General features: G+C 32.8%; 1 pseudogene; it reads right to left on the minus strand.

The window, feature by feature from the left end:
• Positions 1-1544: 1544 nt before the first annotated feature.
• LOC111404349 lies at positions 1545-19625 on the minus strand (annotated as a pseudogene).
• Positions 19626-21175: the final 1550 nt, after the last annotated feature.

The following is a 21175-nucleotide window of genomic DNA, read 5'->3' on the forward strand; positions in this document are numbered from 1 at the left end:
TTAATTTCACGGGTAATCATTTTTTCTATCTACTATACGCTTTTCATACAGTAGCTTGAAAAAAGAGTTTTTGAACTTTGAATTTTTTTTTTATTATTCAAATTATTAAATCAATAGTTCTCCCTTTTCTTTTCTAAACCTCCATCAACATGGCACGTGCTTCAGTTTCGAACATGTTTATGCGTATTTTTAAATTTTATGATGTAAAAAATATATGCCCACAATTTTAACAACACATTTCATAAGACCCACAATTTTATCAACCACAAGTTTCATAAAATTTTACTAAAATCTGCTAAAATTTTTATCAAAACTTTGTCAACAATACCTAGATTACTTAAGTCATCGAGGAAAGAAATAACAGATACGCATGGAATTGGATGAGAAAAATTGAAGAATTATGATTTGGCAGCCATATGCATTCCAATGCACTCACCTTTTCAATAATGCAGCAACTTAGAGAATCAAACAGAAAGCACAAGAATCTTTCTTTGTTTGTGGACTCTCATTGCCATATTTACATGTAGCTAAGCCGAGGCACTTTACACCTCAGTTACATAATGTGTTTTTAATATGAAGTTATTACAGATTCTTTATATTTGTAGCTATTCATGTCTGATAAACAAAACATTTTCACTATTATTCAAGTAATCCACACACCATAAGTATCAGAACATGAATAGGACTGTGTCTATCAGAGCATGTCTATTAGGGTCCTATCACGGCTTGAGAATCGTGGATCCAATGCGGTACGCAATCAATGATTCGGACATAGTTGCTAATGCTAATGCAATAATTTCAAGCATGCCTACAAAGTTGTTAAGACTAAAAACCTTTATTTTTCTTATCACCTGCTATAGATTTTGCTGGAGAGGAAATATCCATATTATTTTCTTGTGTCCCTATCTATCTGTGCATGTGTATGTAATTACATGAAGATACACAAACAAACACACGCACGCACATAAAACATAAAAATAAAAAAACACGATATATGGTTAATATTTCAAAGCGAAACACTTCAAATTTTGGCTACCTCAAAAAAAAATTTCATCACAAGCTTTTGCAATAAATATCAGTGCATTTAAATGAAGAAGACAAAGATCGGATGTCAATGATTTAATGACTTGTTTCGTGAAGCTGATTGAAAGAGAGTGTTATAAAAAAAGAAACTAAAATATATATAACCTCAAATTTTGCTTTTCTGCTATTTTAGGTGAAAAAGTAAATCACCTTGCCATGTAATATTTGGTTGTCGCAAATAGGAAAGTTTGCTTGCTTTTGGTTTTTGCTTCCGATTCTGCATACGTGGGACTGCACAATGAGCGTCCTGTAAAATAGATAAAATCCATCATACAAAAAATTAATCAAGGGAAGAACAGATTAATTAAGAAATGTAAAAAATACTATCAGACAAATAATTACGACAGATTAAATATATGCAATGAAATGAATACAGGGGGATGGATTATCAAGATTTGTACCTATGGACTAGTGTAGCTTAAAAGAATGATGAAAGAATCAGATTTGGAATGCCATGTCAATCATCGAACACAGTTATAGTCAGAAAATGGATCTGAGTTTGCTTTGGTGCAGATTTTGCCACTTTAGGCATCCCAAAAAATTCTCCAGTCTCAATGTTTCGTCCCCTGATGTAACTGTGAATCCATCCGGGCTCTGGATGAGAGAAGTACAAGAAAAGGATCAGAATTAAGATGTGTTGAGAAATTAACAACACCAGGAAAAATGGAGAAGAACCAAGATATAGATAATATCAAGAAGATGAAGACGAATAAAAAATTATGACGAAAATGAAGGTTCAGACACAACATTATATTTTTGTCTTCAAATGATATTTGCCCTCTCTCAGTAACAATTTCGATGCTTAAAGGGTCTTGCGACAAACAGTTTGTAGAATTAATCAAGCATTGTAGAGAATAAAACACTTAAGCACATGTGTGATTCTCAAAAATTTCAAGAACACAATGAGGAAAATTGAATATGGAGGAAGAAAACCTTGGTTTCTTCTTGTGGAATGAAGAGATGGTTTTTTCCATATGTTTGTGATATGATTTCTATATCTTTTCAAAGACCATCAAACACCTTTTTATAGTCATGAAATATTGCCACGTGAAATGGTGCCAAAAGGAAGTGAAAAGTCACCAATTTCTAACAACAATCGCCTCCAATCATCACCGCACGACTACCATGCGATCGCATGGTATAACTCCATGCGGTCGCATGGAGTTCTACAAACTAGCCTCTCTAGTTTCGGGTTGTGGCCATGCGACCGCATGGCCATATTGCTATGCGGTCGCATGGCATTAATCTCGGGCCTCCAATTTTAGTTTTATTCCATTTCCGTTCCTTGTTTCACTTTCATTCTACACATACGATTCTTTTGATGTTGAACAACAATATATATCAATCCCCCACTTGTTCAACATTCAATAAGATCTCATATTCAAAATATAAGATACCCATGTATAAGGATTAGATATCTTTAGATTTGAATCTAACGATAGTGTAATTCAAACAAAGTAAAGTCGGAATTAAAGGTAGCCATAGCTTTGAACCAATTATTCCTTGTGAGAATATCGGTAATAACACACACATAAGTATCACATGTTCTTAAGTTCCTCAATTCACTTAATGCTGTTATGGCCTTGCGCTCATCCTACTCGACAAACTTTTAAGAGAGAAACTCCAACTCTCAATTGAGGTGGCACCACCTCAAAATTTGTTTAGGTGAAGTTCTTCTAGTACCTTTAACACTTTTACAGGTACTTGTATTTTAGCACCAAACTTCATTAAAAGTTTTAATACTCAACCCTCACTTCAGTAACAACCAAAATTATTTTTAATTAAGATAGCGTTATCGCGGATTTAAATAATGCTGCAACTATCCACATATCAAATGACTTGTTGTAACCCTTTGAACTCGTGGATTACCTTTTAAGTAATGACATGTAGGGTTTTTGTCATTGGTGGACCATTATATTTTAGGAGTTTCAACCCCATCTTACTCGAAGTAGATGTCACTAAAATTTATTTAGTGGTCTTGTTGGAGGATCCGCTAATATTCTCTTTGGAAATTATACCATCTTTGATAATTTCCTTGTGACGTAACCTCTAAGACTTATGTCTTTACTTTTCATTTTATGTGACTTGGTATCTTATCTTAACATGGCTAGCCAAAGATTTATTTGATAGATACAACTACTCACCATCAAAAAATCTTTTTATGAAGCCACATGCTTCTTATTAGCTTTATTTAAAGTTTTATAGATTTCAAACACGATTGAAAGATTTTTATTAAATCATTACACTTAGTCAATTACTTTAGTGGGTTTCATTTGTGGGTATTCACTTTTCATCATCGAGTCATTACTGTTATAAAAGTGAAGAAAAGAGAAGAGAATAGAGAGAAGTCAATAGACTTGCGTGTATTTTGTTAAGAACCAAAACCCTGTATTTATAGGGCAGAATCAGGGATATAACAGTAATAATTTCTAAGGCTAAGGAGTATAATTGTTGTTCACCTCTAAACCCTTAAAAACTTACATTTTACAACATTCCCCCCTGAATGACATATTATAAAATATATGTCTCGTTAAAACCTTGTTTGATAAAAATTCAATGGGAAAAAAATCAAACGAAGGAAAAATAGTACAGTTATTTTGGAGTACTAAAAATAAATGCTGCATCATTAAAACCTTACTAGGAAAATCCATTGGGACAAAACCTAAGCGAAGGAAAAAAGTACAGCTATTCCCGTGATGTTGATCACTGAAGATGTTTGAGTCGACGTATTCCAATATCATGAACTAATTTCTCGAATGTAAATGTTGGCATTGTTTTTGTGAATAAATAGGTAACATTGCCACTTGAGAGAATTTGTTGGATATCAATGTCGCCATTCTTCTGAAGCTCATGTGTATGATAGAATTTTGGAGAAATATGTTTCGTCCTGTCACCTTTGATATAGTCTTCTTTGAGTTGTGCAATACAAGATGTATTGTCTTCATACAAAATTGTTAACTATCCTTTGTTGGAGTTAACCCGCATGATGCTTGGATATGACGGGTGATGTCCTCTACCATACACATTATTGTCTTGCTTTATGGATTGTAATAATTTCCAAATGATTTGAGGATATTGCTGTTAAGGATTACTTCACGGATCTCCATGATATTTTTATTCCTCCACGTGTAAACATATATTCTGTTTGTGATTTAGGTTTATGTGGGTCAGAGAGATAACATACATCTGTATATCCCACTAAAGATGATCTTGACTTTTGAGAATAAAATAATCTTAAATCAATAGTATCCTTTAGGTAATGAAAAATATGTTTAACATCATTCCAATATTTTTGAATTGGTGTAGAGCTACATCTTGCAAAGAAACTTATAGAAAAAGTTATTTCAAGTCGAGTGCAATTCATAATATAAGTTAATGCTCCAATTGCACTAATGTATAGTTTCTCCATCTTTAAATGGACGAAATGGATCATTTTTCACATCGAATGATTGAACAACTATGTTGATGGCAGTAGATATGCATTATCCATATAAAAGCATTTAAAATTTTTTTTTTGTATATATAGATTGATGAACAAATAATCTTTCTGGGAAATATTCAATTCAAGACAAAATTTGATTTTTCCCAAATCTTTCATCTCAAATTCATTTTTCAAATAACCAGCAGTTTTGTTGAGTTCTTCAAGAGTTCCAATTAAATTTAAATCATCAACCATAATTGCAAATCCAATATTTGTTTTCTTTATGAAAACATATAGGCGGATATAGTCATTTTCATAGTATTCATTCAACAAATATTCGCTAAGGCAATTATACCACATACATCCATATTGTTTTAATCAATATAATGATCTAAGAACGTGGTTTTCGGGCATGTATCATTTGAGTTATGCTTCAAGCATATTAAATCTTTCAAAGATAACATTAATAATCACGTCAGATCAGTTTACTATCACGTATTTCAAATTTCATGTATCGTCAAGATAACATGATATAGACTTGTGATTTCATCCATGATGATCTTTACGAAATTCACTAAGTTGAGAGTCGTGCATTACACAGTACGACTTAATTTTTCTCATTTTCTTTTCGTATAAGTAGATACCTTTAGATTTTTGGACTACAGGTCAAAAAATTTCGTGTTTATCTAGTAAATTCAATTTAAGATTGCGTCTCCTTTTATTTGGCCAAACATTATTTCTATGCACTTATTTCGATTCCTCATGATTCACATATGATACTATATATCATGTACAAAATTGTTGTCGATAACTTTTTCTTTTCTCATTCGATTCTATTTCTTTTCCCATAGTGACATAACTTATTTAGATATCTCAATTTTCAACATGTCAGATACCTGAACCTCTTTTGAGGTTTTATAATTTGTTATGTCTAAATACTCGTTAAGAGTATATGCCTCCTTAATAAAACCGTCATTGCTAATTGCTCCATTTTTATTTGAAGATTTTATATATTAGAATCGAACACCATCACACTTTAAGTGTGCCATAGATATATCAAATATAATGCTAATAAATTGTCCTCTAAGATATCAATTCGTATTGGAGCATTAAAAATTAGTGTGTGAGATATTGTTGATCTCTTTGGTCAATATGCATCTAAATTAATTATCTTTCGAACTTCTTGTTCGAATGATATTTAGCGAGAATTTAGATGATGATGCATTTATATATTATTTTCAACTTCTTAATTCCTCCTCTAATACTGAGAGAAATATCCAATCAAATTGACAATCATTTTTTCAGTGTTATAAAATATCGTCCATTTGAAATAATATTTCAAACTACGTAAATAAATAGAGTAATTTAATTCATGATTTAACATATAATCGATCAATATTATTCAGGAATATTGAAATTATAGTATCATATTCTTTTGGAGCAATTAATATTCTTTTTTAAAATATTAATAACATTGTGTTTTTTCAGGAACACCAATACAACTTTTTTTTAATATTATTTTTTTATATATATAAAATATGTTTTCTTTAGGAACACATCGAGACATAAAATCTTCAAAAGCATGAATACAATATTCTTCTGGAATATTGACATTAACGATTCATTCTACCTTTTGAGCTAAATAATAAAATTTATGCCCTACATGAGTAATAATGAAATATTCTTCTTGAATATTTATATAACGTGTGTTGCGTTTCTTCGAGAATATTAACATTATATTCATTTAAAATAACTATAATTTAAATTAAGCTTTTTCAGAAGCATTGAGTCAATATTCTTTTAGAATATTGAACTTGTAAAATCATGCTCTTTATAAGTAAGTAATATTCTTCTAGAATATTAATAATGTTGTGCTACTTCAAGAGCAACAATGAACTATTTATAATAGATAGATATACAATTAATATTCTTCTGAAATATTAATTATAATATTGTACTACTTTTGGAACAACAAGATGATAAATTCTTAATTTGAAGTTCATAGAATAATATCTAAAAATATTTAATTACCATATAAACTTGATATGAATTTATATAGAAGAATTAATTACCAAACATGCATTAAGAAAATGAATCTTCATACATAAAAGTTAAAAAAATTGGCTAAATCATTTATTGGCTAAATCTTTTACCAACATGCAAAAGATACTAAACATGCATATGAATTTCACATATATAGAAATTAAAGATAGAACTAATATGTAATAGATTCAAAAGATAGAATTAATACTGAATAATATGTGAAAAAAATGATTGTGTATGAATAAAAAAAAGTGAATTAATATGTGTTCAGATTACACATACAAACGTGAATTAGAATCAATATGCATACTGATGAAAAGTAGAGAAGAAGAAGCAACCTCGTTATGATGCATATGTATATTGAAATATTTCACACTCTACCAAATTAATTTTGGTACATGTGATAATTATTCATGCCTATAAAAAATATTACATTCACTAAATTTTGAAAAATTAAGCCCTCATGCTGATAACGTGTTATAAAAGTGAAGAAAAAAGAAGAGAATAGAGAGAAATCAATAGACTTGTGTGTGTTTTGTTAAGAACCAAAGCCCTGTATTTATAGGGCAGAATCAGGGATACAACAGTAGGCAGGGGTATAATTGTCATTCACATCTAAACCCTAATAAACTTACCTTTTACAACAATTACAATGATTTTCAATAGCATCAATATTCTTTAAATATTCAATTATTTTGCAAACGCCATAATCGGCTTTCACCCAATTTATCCACCTTTGACTTAGTGTATCCATCCTTATAATTATATATAAGGATTCCCCACCTTTTCTCCTTCATAGATATATTTCTATGATTAAAAGATTTAGGGAACTTTAACTTTTATATTAAGTTACCCCCACAATTCCATAATCAGAAATTCTTATGTGATCTTGTAATATTGCATCTACAATGCTTGAATTTCTCATATAAGTTTACAAGCATTAATGTTAACCCACACATTTCTGATTATACTTGAACTAATATGTTAACCCTACATTTGGGATTATACTTGAATTTAGAGTTTATTAATTCTTTTATAGTTCAATTCACTTATCACTTTGATAAGTCGGTGAATGTCTTAGTACAGATAGTGGTTATTAAGTCACAATGTACTTCAATCCAACTATTTTTTATTTTGATTCCACAATTTGATCAAAGTCATCTCATAGACCAACAATACTTTTCCAAGCATAAATCAACTCAATTGGTTCTACAATTGAAGTAAATTCAATCAATGAATACGATTAAGCCTCTCAATCTCCAATCGTTTGCAATTTATTACATTCGTAACCTTCATAAGATAGCAGCATGTCACATCAATTGATAAGATATGTATCCATCTTATTCATATTTGTCTTATTCATAAGCAAACACAATCATCTCACTTAATTTCATATAATTAATTGAGGTTATTACCAAAAGTTAGTATAATTTCCAACTAGACATGAAAAATTTATCCAACTAATTCACCACATTCAAACTTTTTAAGATTTAAATGAAAAGGATATTCGGCACTACCGCTAACTTTAGGCACAGTTTGTGCTCTACAAAATATTTCCATGTCTCAATAATTTCGCAAGCAATTTCCACTAGAACAAGTCACAATCTGTCATACTTTATGCAAAAATAATTGGCATAAAGTCATCTCACTTAATTCCATAGGAGTAAGTGAGGCTATTAACATTAACCCAAATTAATATGAGTTCAACAAGAAATGAAATCAAACAATTAGTTCGCATTCTCACAATATTATTATTCCATGCATATGAACCATACAGTTCTCGTATTGCACTTATATCATGCATCAATCTATATTTCTTTTGATAGGTTCATATTTCTTTCGCAAATTCATATAATCAAATACAAGGAAAGAGACACGAAAGTAACCACATGTAACTTTCCATTTTCTATAGAGGAAATGGTTATAAGAGTTCACACAGTTTCTTTCATATTCACATACTTTCTTTCAGTAAATTCTTACACATTAGAATTTTCCCGTATGTAACATATACAATATCATGAATTTTATTGCAATATACAGTATGCACATCAAGATCTCAACCATATGGGTGCCAAAATTATACATCTCAAGTGAAAGAACATAAACTTCCTTCATGCATATTCAAAATAGAGTAAACACTTGCATACACCAATTAGTGAATATCAAATAAATTCATGATTCAAATATTCTTATATATTTTTAGCATGTTCCCATAACCACCATGACAAAATGTTTCATCAAATGATTGTGGATTAACAATTTATGAAAATCAATTGTTTCTTTCAAAACATAATTTCATTGTAGTAGATCCATGTAATTTATGCATACTTCATCAAAAGACATGATCGTTATCATGGTTTTGATTAACCAATTTCGGTCTCAACTTGAAACTACAAAGGGAGTACCACAGTGCTTAACAATATTTAGTAGGTCTTTCATACTCAACATGTAGTAAACCAACGAAGTAGATTATAGATCACATAATCAATTCTCATGCCGTAATATTTAATAAATTGACCCCAGAATATCTTATAATATTCTACACGATTTTCACAAATGAAAGGCTTAATAAATAAAGATTTCAACTTGAACATAATCACTTAATTCTTTCAAAAATTTTATGTTGATACCAAACCAACACATAATAATCTTTCATCAGCCTCTATTTCACCATAAATATCATATAAGATCAAAATCCATAAATAAAGCATATTCTAAGGATCATAAGTGCTTTAATCCATCAAATATATCAGACAAAGAATTTATATATAACTATGCAATTCATAATTGTGGACACAATATTCATATCCTTCATCTAATAGGAAGTTCTAGACGATCATGAAAATTCATATTCAAACTCATCAAATGTATATAAAACATACCCTACAAATGAATATGCAATTTTAATTTTTATGCAACATCATAATTTCCATATTTCCACTTTCACAAATACATGCAACAAATTATACAAAAACGAAGTTATATTCATTGGGGATATCATCATTGATAATGTGCATATGTTTTAACAAAACATCTAAATTGCACGTGAGAAGATCATTATATCAACTTACCAAAGTGGAATTTTAGAAGATAAATGAATATTACCAGAATTGAATTCATGATGTCGGATTCTATCATTTTATTCTTCAATGAAATCATTTCTTTTCAACCTTTCCAAATTTCTTTCGCTAAAGATATGTTGATTTCGGTAGCATCACCAAATCCAGAATTAGAATGTAGGAGATCTTCAATTCCATCAACAGAAACTTCAATTTGTACTAGTCTTCACATGAAGTTCGCCCATCAAATATCCAACCAGGAACTGGATTTCATCAACTTGATCTCGCCAAAGTAATATCGTTCTCCATCGCAAGACATTGTTTGAGATTGTTAAGAAATTATCAACACTGGAAAAAATGGAGAAGAACCAAGATATAGATGATATCAAGAAGATGAAGATGAAGATGAATAAAAAATTACGATGAAAATGAAGGTTCAAACACGACATTATATCGTTGTTCTCAAACGATATTTACCCTCTCTCAGTAACAATTTCAATGCTTGAAGGGTCTCGCGACAAATGGTTTGTAAGATTAATCAATCCTTGTAAAGAATAAAACACTTAATCACATGTGTGATTCTCCAAAACTTCAAGAACACAAGGAGGAAAATTGAATATCGAAGAAGAAAACTTTGGTTTTTTCTTGTGGAATGAAGAGATGGTTGATAAGTGTATTTTATACACTTATTCAAAGCATTAAAACGATAATATTTAGTTGCTTCTCGAATGAATTATGGTCTAAATTATTATATTTTGTGTTGAATAGGTAAAATTCAATGATGGTACAAGGAATTGAAGGAAGAAGCAAAAGTGAACAAAATTGGAGAAAATGGCTAAGTTATAAGAGATTCAAAGTTCGAGGACTAAACTGCAAATACTCTAAAGTTGTGTTGGACCTCGTGATGAAGATTTAAGAGTGCTCGGAGTCAATTGGATAAAGAAAGATGTTAAAGGGATCAAATTTAGGCAAAATATGATCATAAATCAATTTCCAACCGAAAAGTTATGCTCTAAAATTTCAGTCTCAGATTGAGATCCATTTTTGACATAACAAACAATCGAATTGGAGAATTATGTCTGAAGTAAAGGTGTAGCCCTTTGAGTTATCTTTCTAAAAAATCTTGAATCACCTCACTTGGATAGCAGGAGAGAAAGTTATTATAAAAAATATTGAAAGAGATGTGTGCTGTCTGCTCGAAAAGTGGCGCCGTGGTGCCATCCTATAGTGCTACAGTGCCACCTCCTATTTTTTTGACGCGGTACTGCGGCGCCGCATTTCAGGCGTCGCGGCGCCACCAATCTGTAACCTAAGCGAAATTTCGGTCCATTTTGGAGTCCATATGAAAACCCTATTCTTCATACACGGCAGGGGACCTATAAATACGAAAATTCTCACACTTTAAGGGGTTTCACATATTCTAGAGGCAAAAAAAACTTCTTGAGAGAAAGGGGGAGAGATTCAAAGGGAGAAAATAATGTCAAATTCATCGTGTGAAGCATAAATTGGAAAAGGGAGGAACTCTTGGTACAAGATCCACTTTTTCTTCTACATACTCTTATTAAAAATCTGGTGATATATTCTAAAACAATTTGTTGTTAATCTTCTTTTATTATGCGTAGCTAAATCCATTGTCATGGTAAATAATGTAACACATTTGAGATCCTTTATATATTTTTATTAAGATTCTTAGTTTTTAATTCTTCCATGTGTTGATTTTTTCTATGGATTGATTGCATTAAATTATCTGATCAATAATTTGATGAATTTTGTGAATCCTTTACGAAGATATGAATTTAGGATTTAGACCATGTAGTAAAATCCATTACATTGGTCCAACGAGTAGAGATACATATGCCATTTATTGCGGTCATAATTGAATTCTTAGGATAAAGAAATCGTTTAAGTAAGTTAAATTTGCATAGAGATGTGTAATTTAATTAGTTGAATAAGCTCAATGAGAACTTGAGAGGGGTAAATTGAATACAATATGAGAATTCGACCAAACACTACATTAGAATCGAGTCTTAATTTGAGATGTAAAGGTGATCAATGGGTGAAATTATTCTACCCTAACATCCTTTAATTATTTGATTTTACAAAAAAAAATTGTGTGAGCATTTATTTATTTTCTAGAATTTAGATTAAAACTCAAATCATACAACTGTTAATCTTTTTCCATCAAATAGTAGTTAAAGAAAAATTTGAATTAAGTGCTAGAAAATAGCCCTCGTGGAAACAATAATTCGGACTCAAAATGTCCACTTTACTACTTGTTACGGTTCGTCCACTGGCGGGATAAAATCGACAACTAGTTTTTGACGCCGTTGTCGGGGACTATTTCTTTTAGTCTTAATTTTTTTTTATTTTTAACCGTTATTTGATTTGTTTATTTTCTTTTATTTACAGAAAATTGCCTTCATTGTATGCTCCGTGCTCAAGGGGATGATCTTGAACCATTTGATTCGGAGATAGAATATACCTTCAGATGAAGACGCAAAGAACACAAATAAAAACAATAACATCAAATGACTGAAAATCAACAAATCTCTATCCCCATTCAGCCGATTGGACAAATGGCCGCAAGAGTGGTGGCACCACCGGAACAACAGTATGAGCGAGGGGAAATAAATGAAGGTGATTTGTCAGTATCAATGTTCCTGACACCTATAGTAGCACGCATGCGCTCCAGTATCGTGCATCCAGATTTTGGGGTAAATAACTTTTAGATTAGGCCAGATTGGATTAATTTGATGAGTAACACTCTTCAATTCTATGGGTTACCTCATGAAAATCCAAACACTCATATCTCTAGATTTCTCAGGAACTGTCAGAACTTCCATGTTTCGGGAGTCAATGAAGATGCTATTAAACTACGATTATTTCCATTTACATTGAGAGATGCTGCATTGGAGTGGTTAGATGCGGAGTCTCATGAGAGCATTACTACATGGGAAGAACTGACCAGAAAATTCTGCAACAAATTCTTCCCACCAGCCAGAGTAGCTAAAATCAGATTAGAAATTCAAACTTTTCAACAGAAAGAGGGAGAAAGCTATCACGAGTCATGGAATAGATTTAATGAGCTGATGAGAAAATGTCCAAACCATGGAATCACTCTAGGAAACCAAGTGTAGTACTTCTACATCGAACTTACACCACTGTCAAAATCTCAAGTTGATGCTTTTGCTGGTAGATCAATCGTAGGGAAATCAGTGCAACAAACCATGGACCTATTTGAGTTGATTGCCACCATACATTCAATGTTCTCGTCAGAAAGAGTGGTACCACCAAAGACAGCAGAAATGTATGAATTAGACAGCGCAATATCTGTCAATGCATAGATAGCAGTTTTAACAAAACAGGTAGAGTTACTTATAAAATTGTAAACACATGGAGCAAATGCAATAATCGCCAATTCAACATGTGAGAATTATGGGAGAAATCACGCTATGGAGAGCTGCATGATGCTCACTTCTTTAGAGGAACAAGTAAACTTCATTCAAAATAGCTCCCATAATTTCAACTCATATGAGAACAATTTCCAGCAAAAAAGAATACTAAGTTTGGGGAAGATGTTTCAACAATATGTTCAAAAGGCAGACAAGATGTTCCAAGAAATTGAGACAAATTTTCAAAATCAGAAGGCATCCATCAAGAAACTAGAGACACAAATTGGTCAGATAGCGCAACAACTTGTAGAATGTCTACAAGGGACTTTGCCAGCCAATACAATGATAAATCCTAAAGAACAGGTTATGGCAATTAAAATAGTGGAAAACGATCTACCCAGGTGCCTCGTGAAAGTTAAAGCGTATGTACCTCCATTTCCGTTTCCCCAAAGACTTCGAAGGAAGTCGATGGAGCAAAATATTCATGTCATATATACAAAGAGCGAGGTACAATCGCCAAAGATCACTATAGAGAGACCCAAAAGAAAAGATAACCAGGAAGTGATTGATGAAACTACAAGGGTAGAAAAATTTGCACCAAACGCAACTGAAAATGGAGAAAGTACAGAAACATCAGCTGCCAAAATACCAAGTCTAGACAAAGCTTACATGTCTCCCATTCACTTTCCTCAAAAGCTTAAGAAGAACAAACGAGACACAAATTATGAAAAATTCCTTGATGTTCTCAAGAAGCTCCAGATCAATGTTTCGTTCATTGATGCGATACTACAAATTTCAAGCTACACGAAGATTTTGAAAGAGATGTTGACAAAGAAAAGAAAGCTTCCGGAGTTTGAAACTGTGACATTAACCAAGGAAAGTAGTGCAAGAGTCCAGAGAAAATTGCCTACTAAATTGAAAGATCCAGAGAGTTTTACTTTACCAATTTCAATTGGAAATTCCTGTTTAATTAATGCATTGTGTGATACTGGTGCTAATATCAATCTCATGCCGTATTCTGCTTACAGGAAATTGGGACTAGGTGAAATCAACTCAATATCAATAATGCTACAACTAGCTGATAGAACAATCGCAAGATGACGTGGCAAAGTTGAGGATGTACTCGTAAAAGTAGGAAATTTAATATTTCCTGTGGATTTCATTGTATTGGACATACTAAAAGATCGAGACATTCCAATTATATTGGGTCGGCCATTCTTAGCAACAGGACGAACCCTTATTGATGTGGAGAAGGGTGAACTAATCTTGAGGGTGGAGGACAATCATGAGATATTCAATATTTATACCCAATATGAGAAAACTCCCAATAAAAATGATTGCTGTAGAATTGATGAAGAAGAGCCACCTTATCAACGAAGCTGTCAGAACAAAAAATCAAAATTTGGAAAACTTCTTGGTAGAGATGAGAATAGACAAATCAAAATCTGGAGAGCAAAAAAGGGCTGCATAAATGAAAATTGCACAAAGTGTAATGATGGAATAACTTGATTTGAGCAAGCATGATAAATCAGCGGCACAAGTCAAACTAATGACTTAAAAGAAGCGCTTCTTGGGAGGCAATCCAAGCATTTATTTTATTTATTTTGTTTTCAAAGTTCTAGGATAGTTTAATTTATAGTTTATTCAGGAATCATCACCCGTACCCCTTCTACCCATAGGTCTTTAAGTAATTAAGTTGGTTATTAGATGTTTGAGCTAAGTAACTCATGTTCCATGAGTTTAATTTTTTCAAATTTAATTTTTCAAGAATATGACGTTTCGGAAAACTCAAACCAACATATCCATGGAGAAAATGGGACAAATCTCAAGTTTGCGGGAGAATGTGGAAGAAGATTCGATCAAATGCAACACCAAGGCACCACAGCATCATAGGTAATACGAACATTTCAGGGAATCAGCCTCATTTTCCTTTAAATTTCACATTGAGGATAATGTTTAGTTTAAGTTTGGGGGTGTATTATTAATTGCCTAATTGTCCGCCTAAATTTTTTTGAGTGAGTTGGACATTTTGACTTACAATTACATTTTACTTTGAGATTTGGTGTTGATTTATAAACTGTGAATAGGATGCATGCTAGATTGATTGAAGCTTGACCTTACAAAACTTGATATTATACATTCACTAGAATTGAGTCTGACACTGTGATAGAACGAGTTGATTCATTTGTTAGATAGGTTGATTTAATTGGACATAGATGCTTGATCTAAATCATAATAAATTATCTATCCTTAGACCAAATTTAGCACATTTTCGGGGTGATTTTACAATTGTAGGAAAATGCGGATGTGAATGTGGATTCCATGTGTGAAAATTTATGTGTGTATCGTCTTAAACTAACATGATAAAAAGAGGCGAAAGTCTTAAGTTGGAGGTCAGTTTGTTTGATTAAGTGTGTAAAATGGGCACAACACTAATCAATGCATATACATTTGAAATCTAAAAACTTCTCTTCGAAGTCTTTATGACTCGAGTAATTAAGCGTACAAGGGTATTTTAAAAGCTGGTGCCCTTAAGTTGTTTCACTTGGGAGTCATCGGTCTAAAGCTCGCTACATGGGTCATTTAGAAGGCAATAAAAGATAAAGCTGCACTTGAAAATAAAATTGGTTTTCTTCGAAGCCTTTTTTTACTCGGGCCAGTAAGTCTGTAAGGATGTTTAAAATCTGATGCCCTAAAATCATTTGATTTGGGAGTCATCGACCTAAAGCCTGCTACACGGGTCATCTAGAAAGCTTAATGGAAAAAAAAGGCAAGTACAGGAAAAGAGCAAAAGCACTAAATACCTTGATTAAGCCCTAACACTTAATTGAAAGAATTTGACTTTTGATACAAGACAATTAGCTAGTTGAGTTGTGGCGGTCGAAGCAATCAAATAATTGGAAAATTTCTGTTTACTGAAGTATTGACTTGCAACTTGTAACGTCCGCCCAAACTCGAAAGTGTGAGAATAGTAATGAAATATTCAATCTTAGATTACACACTGAGAATGAGTGAAAAAGAATAAGTTTAGGATGTGTGAATCATACGAGTGATGAAATGACATATATGACCATTAAGGGTCGGGAATTGAAACAACTTGTGCAGTCATGGTTGATTTCTTAATTCTTCACACACACACACACACACGTCAGTTTTACACTGAAAGAGTAAATATCGATCCGGTATTGTGACTCTGAAGCATTTTTGTAGAATAAATATCAAAATCTCGAATCTTGAGGTAAAAAGCTTGATTGTCTAACTAATTATCCCTTGCATGATTGTGTATTGGTAGTTATTTAGATGATGATTTTGTTTGAGGACAAACAAATGTTTAAGTTTGGGGGTATTTGATAAGTGTATTTTATACACTTATTCAAAGTGTTAAAACGATGATATTTAGTTGCTCTCGAATGAATTATGGTCTAAATTATTACATTTTGTGTTGAATAGGCAAAATTCAATGATGGTACAAGGAATTGAAGGAAAAAGCAAAAGTGGAAAAAATTGGAGAAAATGGCTAAGTTATAAGAGATCCAAAGTTCGAGGACTAAACTGCAAATACTCCAAAGTTGTGTTGGACCTCATGATGAAGATTTAAGAGTGCTCAAAGTCAATTGGATTAAGAAAGATGTCAAAGGGATCAAATTTGGTCAAAATATGATCATAAATCAATTTCCAACCGAAAAGTTATGCTCTAAAATTTCAGTCTCACATTGAGACCCATTTTTGACTTAGCAAACAATTTAATTGGAGAATGATGTTTGAAGTAAAGTTGTAGCCCTTTGAGTTATCTTTCCAATGCATCTTGAATCATCTCAATTGAACATCAGGAGAGAGAAAGTTACGATAAAAATACTAAAAGATATGTATGCTGTCTGTTCGAAAAGTGGTACCACGGCACAGGGAGATTCAGAGAGGTGGCGCTGTGGTGCCATCCTATTGCGCTGCAGCGCCACCACCTATTTTTTTGATGCGGTGCTATGGTGCCGCATTCCAGGCGCCGCGGCGCCACCAATCCGTAACCTAAGCGGAATTTCAGCCCATTTTGGAGTCTATATGAAAATCCTATTCTTCATACACGGCAGGGGACCTATAAATACGAAAATTCTCACACTTTAAGGGGTTCCACACATTCTAGAGGCAAAAAAAAACTTCTTGAGAGAAAGGGGGAGAGATTCAAAGGGAGAAGACGACGCCAAATTCATCGTGTGAAGCATAAATTGGAAGACGGAGGAACGCTTGGTGTAATATCCACTTTTTCTTCTACATACTCTTATTAAAAATTCGGTGATGTATTCTAAGACAATTTCTTGTTACTCTTCTTTTATTATGTGTAGCTAAATCCATTGTTAGAGTGAATAATATAACCCATTTGAGATCTTTTATATTTTCTTATTAAGATTCTTGATTTTTAATTCTTCCATGTGTTGATTTTTGGTATGGATTGATTGCATTAAATTGTCTGATCAATAATTTAATGAATTTTGTGAATCCTTTATGAATATAGATATGAGTTTAGGATTTAGACAATTTAGTAAAATCCATTACATTGGTATAACGAGTAGAGATACCTATGCCATTTATTGTGGTCATAATTGAATTCATAGAACAAAGAAATCGTTTAACTAAGTTAAATTTGCATAGAGGTATGAAATTTAATTAGTTGAATAGGCTCAATGAGAACTCGAGAGGGGTAAATTGAATACAATAGGAGAATTCGACCGATAGCTACATTAGAATTGAGTCTTAATTTGAGATGTAAAGGTGATCAATGGGTGAAATTATTTTGCCCTAACGTCATTTAATTATTTGATTTTACAAAAAAAAATTGTGTAAGCATTCATTTATTTTCTAGAATTTGGATTAAAACTCAAATCATACAACTTTTAATCTGTTTCCATCAAATAGTAGTTAAAGAAAAAATTGAATTAAGTGCTAGAAAATAGTCCTCGTGAGAACGATAATTCGGACTCAAAAGGTCCACTTTACTACTTGTTACGATCCGTTCACTTGTGGGATAAAATTAACAACAATGGTTTTTTCTATATGTTTGTGATATGATTTCTATATCTTTTTAAAGACCATCAAACACCTTTTTACAACCATGAAACAATGCCACACAAAATTGGTGAAATGGTGCCAAAAGGAAGTGAAAAGTCGCCAATTTCAAACGACAACTGCCTCCAACGATCACAACGTGACTACCAAGCGATCGCATGTAGTTCTTCAAACTAGCCTCTCCAATTTCGGGTTGTAGCCATGCGATCGCATGACCATATTGCTATGCGGTCGCATGGCATTCATCTTGGGCCTTTCCACTTTCGTTCCTTGTTTCACTTTCATTCCACACATATGATTCTTTTGATGTTGAACAACAATATATATCAAGATGTTAAGAGATTATAATTGTACGACGAATTTCATGTATTGAAATACAAAAATCGTTACAAATTGTATTTTTTGAGAAATACAAGTGATATTAACCTTCTCGTAATTGCGAAAATACCCTGATTAATGATCTAAATGTTTGAAGACGAGGAGTTGCATGACTTGAATCCCAGCCTTTGAAAATTTGTTGAGACTTGACCTGTTTGGCACTTGGATTTCGGGGCTTGGACTTTAACTTGAATTTGATTTGATGTAAAGAATACTTTAATCTTCTCGAACTTGGTGTGAACTTGTTTGATTAGAAGAAGATTTTGATCTTCTTGGGTTCACCAAATTTTGATTTGAGAGGATTTCTTCTCTTCCTCCGATTTTAAAATTTCTTCAGCACTTCGTGATTGCCTTATATGCTTTCATTTCTTCTTGCTTTCCCTTCCTTTCCCCTGTCTTATGGATCATTGATCCTATTTATAGGAAAAATTCGTGCTTATTTTAGTAATCACTCAATTATATTAAATTAAAAGGATTAATTGAATGATTATGATTTTATTTATTTATTTAAAAATGGGGATAAGTCTTTGGATTTTATGGACTTTAGTAGACTTTAATTGGGCTAATTGTTTAGATTGACTCAATTCATTTAATTTAATTTATTAGTACTATTTTTTTATGTCTACAATAATGTTACATTATTCTTTTCGTAAGATATACATCAGTACCCGAACCATGAAAAGAACTCTGGATATATGCCCAGTGAGCTCAGATATTTTCATCATGGAAGGGTATTTCCAGAGAGAGAGAGCTGATTCTGAGTAAAACAGTGATAGCTAAGCAATTCGTGCTCATTTTTATTCCATAACAAAGCACAAACCTGTGAGCCTGTGTCAACAGAGTTCAAGCATCCACCGGTGTGCGTGTTCCAGAATTTTATGCACCGGTCACCTGCACCTCCACCCAAGGCCAATAAATTACCTTGCCAAGGACACCAAGCAAGACCTTTGACAGCAGCCACTGAGTTCCTGAAGCCTATGAAGCCATTGTGTTCCTAGAATTAGACGAAGCCATGGATCTGTCCCATACATGGAGGATGTTATCGTTACCACCACTGGCTAACTGCTGGCCGGAGGCTGATCATGTAAGCCCACAAACTTCTCGATGATGTCCACTATACATTTCGACAGTATGTGCTCTCATTTTAACATCATTGTTGATTAACCGACCATCCAATAGTTTAAAAAGCATTATACTTTATTTCCGATCCGTCTAACTGTCTAGTAAGGATGATTTTTACGACATAATTCAATTTTCTGGTAAGGGTAACTTCCTAAGAGCATATAATTTTCACCCCAACCCATTATTTATAACACAATATCTGTTGGGAATCTACTTATACATGCACAGCGGAAAATTAAATTATTTCGATTCCCATCCAATAGATCTCATTGTGTTTGGTTAGGAATTGTGATAAGATTGTACCTTTTCCAGATCTGCAATCCTTTTGCTTTTCTTTTCGTTCCACAACTTTGATTCGCCACCACAGCTGTCCAATTGTCCAGCCTCCAACGGTGATCCATACAGAGAATATGATTGCAGCCTCTAGGGTTTTCTCTTGTGCTAGCAAGAATAATGAAAACCTTAATGGACCTCAAACCCTAGTTATGTATTTATATAAACCCAAATAGGCTCGGCCCGGTCCGGCCCAATAATTAATTAATCCAATTAATTAAACCCGGTCCGTGAATTAATTAATCCAATTAATTAATTCGAAAATATAAATAACAAATCCAATTAATTAATTTATCCAACGATTGTTAAATTAATCAATTGGCAATTTGCAATCTTCCAATTCTCTTTTGTGTGTGACCCATTAGGTTCCCGACCACGATGCCTAACGACGTGAAATATTATTTTGATCTAATCAAAATTGATAAATTAAAACACTCTTTTAATTTATCGTCAATTCACATTCGCCGTCCCTGATTGACATCTAGCAATGTGTCAGGGCAATACATGTGACGGGAAATGTCACGTGGTATGACAAAACCAAATTCGTTCGTTTACCGTGAAACTATAATCCCTTCGTCAATATGATCCGATCAATTACGAGATATGGAATTGTGTCAATCTCGATCATCGATCATATCTTTCACTCCACTATTAAGTCAATATAAATCGAAAACTCCTTTTCGACTTATGAGTACACCTTGGCCAAGGATTTCATCATTGACTTAATTGAATGAAACGCAGATCATAATCTCCTACTATCTAAGAGTGACGAATCCTTTATTGATCAATCACAACCTTCATACGATTCTTGACGTACCCGAACGATGTCGTATTAGCGGCCCTTTTCAGAGCAACATCCAACACCGCCAAAGTATGACTGTCCTCATATAAGGTACCATGACGACCTCAAGTCAAAAGGACCAATTCCACTACCGAACGTTAGAGATTAACCACCGACACTCAGATAGTTATCCATGTGGAATCTCTCGACGGGTCTCCAATGTTTTGTTCTATAACAAACATCCACGTGTTCACTTAAGTGTCACCACATTTTAGCTTGTGAGATCAGCTACTTACTTCACAAGTAAGAAATGCCACACGTGATGGTCTATCCGTAATAACGATATCCGTATCTCGTTATTACTTACGACCATGGTTTATTCAAGATCCAATTATATGTAATTTGTATCTCACAATCACAACTCCTTGTGATTAACAAATTACAAATATTTGAATCTACGGACTCTATTATTTATTTAATTGTCTATTAATTAAATAATAGATCT

This window comes from Olea europaea, chromosome 11, assembly GCF_002742605.1.
Source record: "Olea europaea var. sylvestris chromosome 11, O_europaea_v1, whole genome shotgun sequence".
NCBI lineage: Eukaryota > Viridiplantae > Streptophyta > Magnoliopsida > Lamiales > Oleaceae > Olea > Olea europaea.